The following is a 10,707-nucleotide window of genomic DNA, read 5'->3' as shown; positions in this document are numbered from 1 at the left end:
GTAAAATGTATTCCCATCAAATAGGACCCCCTGCACCCTAAAAGTTTGGGACCCTGTCACTAAAGGAAGTAGGTGATGGAAATTTAGGAACCGTGAGCAGACTCTGCCACAGGTCGAAAGAGAAGAGGTAACAGAAAGAGTTGCCTTCGCAACAGCCACTCTCCGCATCTGATAGACTGACAAGCCCTCGCGTTGTACCCACTTTTCCGTCCTGGCATTCCTGCTGCTGTTTGGGGGGGGGCAGCCTCCCCAAACCCCCAGCCCCATTTCTTTTCAAGTAAAACCGGCAGCAGCAGGCAACTGTCTTGATACTGGGTGAGAGTCACATCTTAATTCGTCCTTGCACTGCTCATCAAAGGCTATTTCGCCCTTTGAATGAGCTGGAGCTGGAGCCATTATCATGCCCGGAAAGTTTCCACGCATCAGCAGTTTTGGGAGTTGACTCTGCCTGATCGGATGTAGAGCAAATCATAAACTATTCAACAAGTAAACACTGCGGATGTGCTCGGCATGGGCAACGCGCAGGGAGTGCGGTTGGCTTAATGGGTCCCGGAGGGCTTTAACCCAGCCTGTTGGGGAGGCGCAGTTCTGAATCCTATCAGCCCAACATCGCAGAGTTGGGGAGGGAGAGGGTGTTGAAATGCGGAAAGAGGGGCCTGGCCGGTTTGGATCAGTGGATAGAGCATCAGCCTGCAGACTGAAGGGTTCCAGGTTCGATTCCGGTCAAAGGTACGTATGTCAGTTGCAGGCTCCCCCCTGGCCGGGGCTCTGGGCAGGGCTCCTGCAGGAGGCAACCAATTAATGTGTTTCTCTCACATTGATATTTCTCTCTGTCTTTCCCTCTCTCTTCCACACTCTCTAAAAATCAATGGAAAAATATCCTCAGGTGAGGATTTTTTTAAAATGCAGAAAGAGGAAAAAAGCCAGGAGCACAGGGTTTATTTTTCATACCTTCCTGATTCCTCAAAGTCAACAACTTCCTGGGAGCCCACTGAGGAACGACTTCTGGATGGCGTCACCCAGCAGCGTCAGGAAGAGAAGGTGGTGATGCAGGTTCCTTGGAGGCTGACTCCTCGCATTGGCTTGACTCACTCGGTAACTCTTCACCAGAGCGGCTCTCTCATTCATCCGTCCTTCCCACCAGCTGCTACTCCCTGGAGACTCAGGACCACAGAGCACCATTCTGGCATGGGTGTGGGGTTTGGAGCCACGTGTTTCCAGCGTAAAATCCCAGAGCTGCTGTTTGCTAGGTAAGGAGTTTAAACACAGCAACTCCCTGAGCCTCGATGGACCTACCTGTAAAATGAGGGGAAGGGGAGACACCTCACAGGATTGCGGTGAGGCTTCAGTGAGATAGCAGGCATGAAACCCTAGGTCAGCTCCGGCCCATTCAGGCACATGAGCTATAATGTCCTTCCATCTTCCTTTCTCCCTACAGGGAACGTGGAGGCACATGGAAGACCGTCCCAGGACAACCTGCTGTGGCTAATATTCCTTGCCCAACCCCCAGGGCTCCCCAAGACGAATCCCCTCCTGCTGCTATTCTGGACTCTCAGGGGGAACCCTAGCCTCATCCAACTCTTTTCTCACCAGTCACACAATGTCCTTTCTCAACAGCTGCCTGGCCCCCAGCGAGTTCTCCCTGCCCCGGAGAGACTGACGGCGGAAGCTTTCCAGTTCTCCTGCCACGGAAAACGGCTGGTTGGCTAAGCGCTGCCGCAGCCCAGATGACCTGGGGCTGGCCCGTCCCGGGTGTGAAAACGCACAGCTGTGAAAACAGGCCGTCCTCGCGGCTGACTAGCCCTTGATTCCCAGGGCCCTCAGCAACAGTGACTAAACTCTTCCCTTGGATCAGTGCAGAACGTGGGGCTACGTGGAGAGACTGGACCCCAGGACTTTCCTACTTGGCTGCTGCATCTGGTTGTAGTTCAACCCACCCCCTTATTCTCTCCCCATCTGCTTCTTGGCCAGTAAACATTAGCAGTGGCTGGAGGATCCTGGCCACACGGGGTGCAGTTAACAATTGAGGCCTCAGAGTAGAAATAAAAGAACGTGCTCCTGATCCTGGATCGTTTCCTCGATAAGACGGACTCGGTGGGCATTGCATCCATCATATCTGCTTCCTTCTCCTGTCACAGCGTCAGGAGTGCCGTACAGCCAGCTTGGGCTCAGATCCCAGGTCTGGTTCTGTTTCCTTCCCCTATCCCCTCTTCCCTTTTCATGATCAGAGCTTCCTTCCAGCCCGGATCATCCCAGCACCACACAAACATGTTTAATCATCTTCCCTGTAACAAACACACAAAACAAAAGAGAGGCCTCTTCTCGCCCTGTGTCACCCTCCAACCACAGCCCCACTCCTCAGAACCTCTTGGAAGGGTTGTCAGCACTCTGCCACCACTCCCTCACTCCCGTCCCCTCCACAGCGCAATCCTGTCTGGCTTCCTGTCCCTTCTCTCTGCTCCCAGGACCTCCGATGATCTCCACGAGGACAGCACAGGGGAATCTTTCCACCTCAGGGCTTTGCACTCACTGCTCCTTTTGTCTAGCGTGTCCTTCCCTTCGCCCTGTGCATGGAGGGTTTTTCTTAACCCTTAGGTTTCAGCATAAATGTTACTTTCTCAAGGGACCTCGTTGACTACCTAAAGTAGCCCACCTTGGTATTTTCTGTCACAGCACTCCCATTGTTAACATTGAGTAGAAGCTGTCATTATTTTGACCATGTGTTTGTTTAAGTGTTTATCACCTCTGCCCACCTTGCCCCCCACTCCTCCCACACTACTGTAAACTCCATAGAGTCACGGGCCATGTCTGTCCTTACCTTTATATGGGCCTCGTGAAGCACTTCTCTCTATTGATGGAATAATGAGTGAATTTCTCAGATGGGCTTCATCTGTCCCATTGAAAATATCTGGTCCTACCTTCAAAACCGTTTGCATGCTAAGTCAGATATCAGCCGAGGTACCCATTCTTTCTCCTTTCCATAGAGGTGAGAGGAACTCCCTTTCTTGCAAAAGTCCAGTGCCTTCCTCGGGGTAATTTGTGAATTCCTGGTGTCTTATGTTCTCAAGAGCACTTCTGGTTTTAATGTGCTGCTCCTTTAAAGGCTTCATCTCACTCCTCTCTCTTCTCATGCATCTGTTCTTAGCTTTCTGCTCCAACATGGCCCAGCTGAGAATCTGGGCTTCCTCCTTCTCATTTGCCTCGAGCACCACCCTCACAGGCATTTGCGGATGGAGCAGACTTTCTTGAAGGGCTGGAGCCTTGGCTGGGATGGAGAAGGGGCGGCCAGGGAAGCAACAGAGTGTTGACACTACAGCACTAAGACACCAACAGCTTTCATTTCAACGTGAACCATCCTTGTCCTTAAAAGTCCTTCAGCTGCCACCACCACCACCACCCTGCCGTGGTGGTTTTCCTCTTGTGACGTCTCTCGGCCCCTGTCTCCTTCCCCTTGCTTTCCCCTCACTTCCTTTGGAGAGCAGCGTCGTGCTCTCTTCCTGTTCTTTCGAAGCAGAGGGGTGGTGGGAGGGGACAGCATGGGAGGAGAAGAGGAGCACTTAGCTTTCAAAGAAGCAGAGAGAATCTACTCCCAAGAGTTGAATCCTAGAACAGCGGTTCTCAACCTGTGGGTCGCGACCCCTCTGGGGGTCGAAGGACCCTTTCACAGGGGGTCGCCTAGGACCATCGGAAAACACATATATAGTTACATATTGTTTTTGTGATTAATCCCTATGCTTTAATTATGTTCAATTTGTAACAATGACATTGGGGGTCACCACAACATGAGGAACTGTATTAAAGGGTTGCGGCATTAGGAGGTTTGAGAACCACTGCCCTAGAAGCAGAGCAGCTTCTGGGTGTTGCAGTTTTAAAAAGCACTTTTTTTTTTTTACTCCACATTTCCTACATGTTCTGTGTACCAATTAAGAAAAGCATATTGCCATATGTGCCTCCATTATTAGTGATATATAGAAAGATGGAGATAGAGTTATTTGGGGAAATTGTTTTGGTTGTTTTCCAAAGAACTCCTGTGGATAAGCGGGTATCCAGTGGAGTTGGTTCTCAAGGAGTCATGCCTTTGAAATCTAAGCAAAGTTTCCTCTTGATTGAGTCTGCAGCCTCCCCACCCCCACCCCTTCACACAGATACCTATTACACCTGGGCTCAGGTAGACCAGGTGACCGAGCCTGAGAGCGTGAGCTGCAGAACGGGTCTAAAGACATTTACACATTCCAGCGAACACTGGAGCCAAGAAAGAAGAATCCTCCTGTGAGGGTAAAGTGTGGAACAACAGTGGGAGGGGTCTGGCTTGATTTCCAAGGAACCACTTTGAGCACATAGGAAACCTTACACATCTCAGAAACAATAAAGGAGATAATAAAAGAACTAGGTTCCTCTGGAGAAAGAGATTGAAACCATTTTCTCTAGATGAAAACATTTGGAAATGTCATGTCTAGATTACCAAAGGGACATAACAGCTGACTCCCCGGAGCTCAGCTCTGTGATTAAGGTAGGTTCCCTTCCCCCTGCCCCAGTCTTTTTTATTTATTTTATTTTTTTAAAATGTATCTTTATTGTTGAAAGTATTAGAGATGTCCCACTTTCCAGTCCCCCCCATGGACTCCCTCCACCCCACTCCTGCAAAAGTGTCTCCAGAAATTGCCCAATGTGCCCAGGGAAAAAGTCATTTCAGTTGAGAACCACTGACCTAGAGGGACACTTACCACCTTCCAGTGGATTGCAGTGACCTGCAAAACCTTGGACCCCACGAAAGAGAGGGGAAAACTGGCCTGCCTGGTGTGGCTCAGTGTTGGAGCGTCAACCTATGAACCAGGAGGTCATGGTTTGATTCCTGGGTTGCAGGCTCGATCCCCCGTAGGGGGCATGCAGGAGGCAGCCAATCTCTCTCATCATTGATGTTTCTATCTCTCTCTCCTTCTCCCTTCAATAAAAACTTTTTGTTTAAAGAAAGAAAACTAGATTGGTAACAGGTCACTTTTTATTTCTGGCATGAGGACCAGCACCAAGTATTCGAAGGCCAGAATGTGTAATCAATCTAGCTCTGGCTTCAGAAATAGACAAAAGATCCCCAGGATGAGGCCTAAAGCTCCCTGGAGATTTCCAAAAGAAGAAGGGGGTGAATTAAATATGACTAGATACAATAATTCATGCAACAGTGACAGGATTTAATTACGGGTGACTTCGGCCTATGAATGTGAATCAAAAAAGTGCCAAAGGCGCGTCGTGCAACGATGACTGAAATGATGCTCCTCATCAATGACTGGCTGGCGCGCCGGGGCCTGCTGGGCAGAACAGGTGGGATGAGCTACGGCTGGAAGTGCCCTTCATCAACAGGCAAGCCCAGGAAAGCCTCTGCGAAGCCGCAACACTGATGCTATCATTCGCCCGTGGCAATGGCACGAGAGTGCTTTATAAATCATCTTGACACCCGTCCCAGCTCTAGAAAAGCAACAGCGAGGTCCCAGGTCTTGGGGCTGGCAGGATGCATGCAGCATGTGCGCAGATAAACTGAGGAGCGAGAAACGATGGGGCTGAGACAGCAGTGAAATGTGCTCTAGCCATCACCCGTGTGACATGGGCGCCAGAACTGTGCTGCAGAAATGCAAACGCGGCCCAGAGAGGCATCTGAACAGCAGAGAGCAGCAGCCTGGCAGGAGCTGGGGATGGAAAAGCAACCCCAGTGCACAGCTTCCCGAGGAACACAGGCAGCCGCCCTGGGAGAGCACAGGCCTCCTCCACAGGCCCCCTCCACGCCAGTGGCAACTCGAAAGGAGACGCGGGGTCACGAAGGCACCCCCAAACACTCAGCTGCCGGTGCCGAGCCAAGTCTGGGAAGGTCTTTGAAGCGATCGGTGACCACAGCGGAAGAGGACAGGCGCCGTGAAGGCTGCCCCTCTGCCAGGAGAGGCCTTCAGCGAGCATCTGGGGGCGCATGGGCTTCATGAATCCAGCAGCAGGGGGAACGTGCTCTGAGCATGGAAACCGCAGCGTGAGGGCAAGATTCGCTCAGCACGTCCTGTTTAATCACAAAGGAACCGGCACATGCTTTCCAGGGGGAGGCTGGCCTGCACACCCGCGAGGGTAACGGGCAACGGAACATGTGCATGGCTGATGCAGCCTCTCCAAATCTTCTCACACCTTTCCGGAAAGCATCCGACTCCATTCTTTGTAAAAACCCTAATCTGCAAAAAAATGTCTTCCGGCCTTTACAAGGCGAGCCGGTTTAACCGAGGTGGAAAAAAGAAGCCCCCAAGCCAATTTGGAGATAGGCGATCGGATTACAGTCCATGTTCTGGCCTGGCTCCGGGGATACTGAGGCTCCTCGGAAAGACTGTGTGCAGCTCTGATAAGGACATAAATATGGAGGAGGCGGAGCTGAGAGCAGCCAGGTGATAAAGAGACTCAAAGGAGACATACTTTACATTAGCCCGTATCTTGCAAAATCAGCAGCCGCACAGCTCTTGGTCAGCAAAGAAGGGATTTATGAGAGAATTTCATTGAGATATTAAGGAAAAATCTGAAGGGGATGCAAAGGATAATGCAATAGGGCTGCCTGCCTTTGAATGTAAGGCCGGGGTCTGCAAGTTCAGGTGAATAAAAAAGTAAAATTTTCTAGTGTGTTTGTGTGTGTGTGTGTGTGTGTGTGTGTGCGCGCGCGTGAAGAGTTTGGGGGGTTTGAGGTGGGAGAGGGCCCTGAGCAGTGTTGGACATGGACTAATTGTCGGAACTGTGGAAAGTGAATTTGATGGCACGTTGCACATAATGATAGAGAACCACCTCAGCCTGTACCGGGAAAGAGACATTTCCTCCTCGAGGCCACTCCATAGCACACATCAAATGGAACTTTTTTCTCAGCCCCCAGATGTGAATGGTCCCTCACGTCCTGCGTGGCTCAGGGTTCAGGATCTGGAAGAGGGGCCGCACACAAATGAAAGAGACGAGACAAGAGATAATTTGGAAATATTGGGGGCCAGGCGGGCAAGCCCAACTCAAGGGGAAGAACTTCCACTGGTGCTCAGGCCTCACCAACCTTTTATTCAACTTTGGATACACATCGAGTTCTTAGTCAGGCAGGTAATTGCGGTAACAGACTATCTTAAAGGTCAGTAAATATTAGAAGGATTTACTCTGAGACTATTTGATCAGGAAATAGCTTGAGCCCCCATTGCCTGGACTAGACAATCGGTGCATAACTCCGGCCCTTGCCATGGGTTCAAGGTTCACCAGCATTCCCGGATCCTTGTTTGCACCTCTCTGCTAGTAAAGACAATGGGCAGCTTCCTGCACCCCGAAAAAAACCCACCTAGAGTCCTTTAAAGACCTCGGACTCCCCGTCTCTGGGTGCTGGCGCCATTTTGGGGCTCAGTCCATTGGGTATCCACATGACCTAATAAATGCATAATTCTTCACCCCTTTTAGCCTCGTGTGTCTCTCCTTCAGAGACCCTGACAGACAGGTGTTATCAGAGAGTTGCATGGATTGCCCTTCTCCTTCGCTGATGAGAGCAGGGTTCCCGGGGTGCCGCTGGAATAAGCACTTCTAGAGGCCCCGTGGGAGGGTGAGAGGTGGTGGAAGCTTTATTTGTGTGGAATTATGTCCCTGGGTTTCTAAAGTCCCATTTCCCTCAAACCACCCAGGAAGATGTGCAGCCGGGGATTCAGCAGAGCTAGAAGCAAAGCCAGTGCCCAGAGTTTCCCCCCCATGGAGAGCTGGGTCTGGCACAGCCTCAGACTAGTTCCAGTCCACCAGGCCACTGTGTGGGTGGTCCACACGGCTGTGGTCGTGAGGACAAATGCAGAGCGCGAGCGCGCCGAAAGCCAGGAGTCAGACGAGAGGGGACTCCTTTGTTCTGGAGTTTAAATATAAAGTCTTCCCACACTTGCTGTGGTCATGTCTATTCTGGCCAATGACCTGTTCCAGGTGTAACGGACAGACAAGTACCTTCAGAACGTCATGCAGACTGTACTGGGCATGCGTCCATTCTTCCCCGGTCCAGTCCCGTCCCCCAGTGGGGGGACAGACCAGCGGCTTTGCAGTTTCCTGGCAAAGCTGGACAAGTGACATGCCTGTAAAATTTGACCTTTCCTTTGCTCCTTTCCAGTTCATTAATAACTGGGTTATTACAATGGATCACAGGTATGTAGCATACCTGTGAGTTGTAGGGGAACAGAATTTGTCACCCAAAATATGTCTCATTGCAAAAGGATTATGTTAGGCTGGCTAATTTTAAGAAACAGCAGGCATGGGATAGCTCTGAAAACCAAGTAGAAGTTACCCTTTGTCAAAAACATTTACATTTGTAAGGGAATTCTCCATTTGTCTCCCTCCTTGTACCAGGAAAGGGAAGTGACATTATCTCTGGAAACTCTTATCAATGCCTAAGACAAAGACTTAAATCTGCATAACAACCTTACCCTTGTTTACTGTGCGTTTCCTGATCGCCTCTCATAACTGGCTCCTCCCTTCCCCCCAATATATTCTTTTGTCTTTAGTTGGAGAAGTGATAACTTGGGTCATTTCAAAGCCTTATTTCCCTGGGTCTCTCCCATGTATACAGAAGGTAGACATGTTATTAAACTTTTGTTTGTTTTTCTCCTGCTAATCTGTCTTTTATTACAGGGATGTCTCAGCAAAGAACCCAGAAGGGCAAAGGGGAAGTTATTTTTCTTCCCCTACGGAATGGTAGACTATGTCGTATAGCCTAGGTGAGTCATGGGCTACACCATCTAGGTTTGTGTAAATGCACTCTGATGTTCTCACAGTGATGAAATAGCCTAATGACACATTTCTTATAATGTATCTCTGTCGAGAAGTGGCACATGACTGTACTTTAAAACTATCCAAGTCAACAACCAATTAAACTCAATATCACTGAATAAAAGTTGGAAGGCAGTGGAGGTTTCTAAGGTCTGGGTTCTAATCCCAGGTCCTCCATTGGCTGTGCAAATCCGTGCAAGTACTCATCCTCTTTGAGCCTGGTGAAAACAGGTCTATATGACTTTGATTGATTTTAGTTTTAAATCCTAGCTCTAGAAACCATCTCTCTCTATGTATACACCCCTCAGAGACCTAGCCTTTCCCTTAGATAATCAGCAACCCCTGAGGCAGCTGACCACAACAGACCAGACCTGACCGGTGGTCACAAGGTCTGGCCTCTGGCAGACTAAAGATAACATAAATATGTATATTAGTATATACTGATTGCAGCTTTTCTTTTATTAGGAAACATTAAACACAACAACAACAAAACAACAACTCAACAGCCGTGCATCTCAGTAACAAAGATTATTGTTTGTGTTCTTGGGGCTAATAGGTTAAGCACCTCACACAAACAATTAACTCTTCAAAGGGGGTTTTGATGGGGGGGGTGGGGGTGTGGGGGGGGTGTGGACTGTGGTAGGGAAGGGAGTTTGGGTCTCCAGCCTCAGACCTGGGGGAGAGAGGGACACAGAGGGGCAAAGGGTGGGCCTCAGCCCTGACATACCACCCAGGCCACCAGCTGTTCACGAAGTCAGACCCCAAGCCTCTTTCTTTTGAAGGGGGCTCAAGGGTGAGGGGCTGCCAAGGGGTTCTGGCCATGGGACATCCTGGTGGGATACTTCAGTGAGAGAGTGTGGGGGTTCCCTGAGAAGCCCTTTGCTTTCCCCTGGGGTCCGCCCCTTCCCACGTGCCCCCTGATGCCCGCTCGTGGGGCTCAGAGCAGAAACCATGAGGCCCCACCTAGGTAGGGGCAGGGAGAGACCTCTGATGGCCACAGCTTTCACCAGTGGGGGCCACTGAGGTACAGATAACATCGTGACCTAAGTTATGTTTCAGCTCCTGAGCCCTATTGGGGGGGGGGGTGACCCCCTGGTTCCTCTCCCATGAGACATACAGAGGGATGATCTTGGAACTGACCTCAAGGCCTGAGAAATGGTTTATTGCTATTTTAAAAAATATATTTTTATTGATTTCCGATAGGAAGGGAGAGGGAGAGAGATAGAAACATTAATAATGAGAATCATTGAATTGATCGGCTGCCTACTGCACACCCCCACACTGGGGATCAAGCCCAAAACCCGGGCATGTGCCCTGACCAGGAATCGAACCCCGACCTCCTGGTTCATAGGTTGACGCGCAACCCCACTGAGCCATGACAGCCGGGCTGGTTTATTACACTTCACTCACTTCTGACCGATCACCTCCCAGCGTGACCCCAAGCCCCCTCATCCACAGTGTCTTGTGATTTGCCCTCTGTGATCTGTGACCTACACACCATCAGGACGTTGGGTCTTTAGAGTGTTTGCTCTCCATTCTCTGAACTGGCCAATTTTATATTAGACTATTTTCCTTTCTCTACTGCAAACTCCTGCGCGGGCACTTCTTTGGGCCATTGTGCACAGGCAGACGGACTCAAACCTTGGGGTCCCAGTAACACGGGGTTTCCTAATTTGACAGATGGGGTAATAATCCCTGTGTCATTGGCTGGTGCACTCATTTCCTAGTAACAAAGCACCAGAAACTAGATGGTTTACAATGACAGGAACTTTTCTCTTCTAGTTCTGGAGGCTGGAAGACTGGAGTCCAGGTACGAGCAGGGCAATATTCCCTCTATGGCTCCAGGGAAGAATCGAGCCTTCCTTACCTCGCCCAGCTTCTGTGGGCCCCGATGTGCTTCGGTTTATGGCAGCCTCGCTCCAATCTGTG

Source organism: Myotis nattereri (assembly GCF_964212035.1).
Source record: "Myotis nattereri genome assembly, chromosome: 7".
Lineage (NCBI taxonomy): Eukaryota > Metazoa > Chordata > Mammalia > Chiroptera > Vespertilionidae > Myotis > Myotis nattereri.
This window is presented reverse-complemented; position numbering follows the sequence as displayed.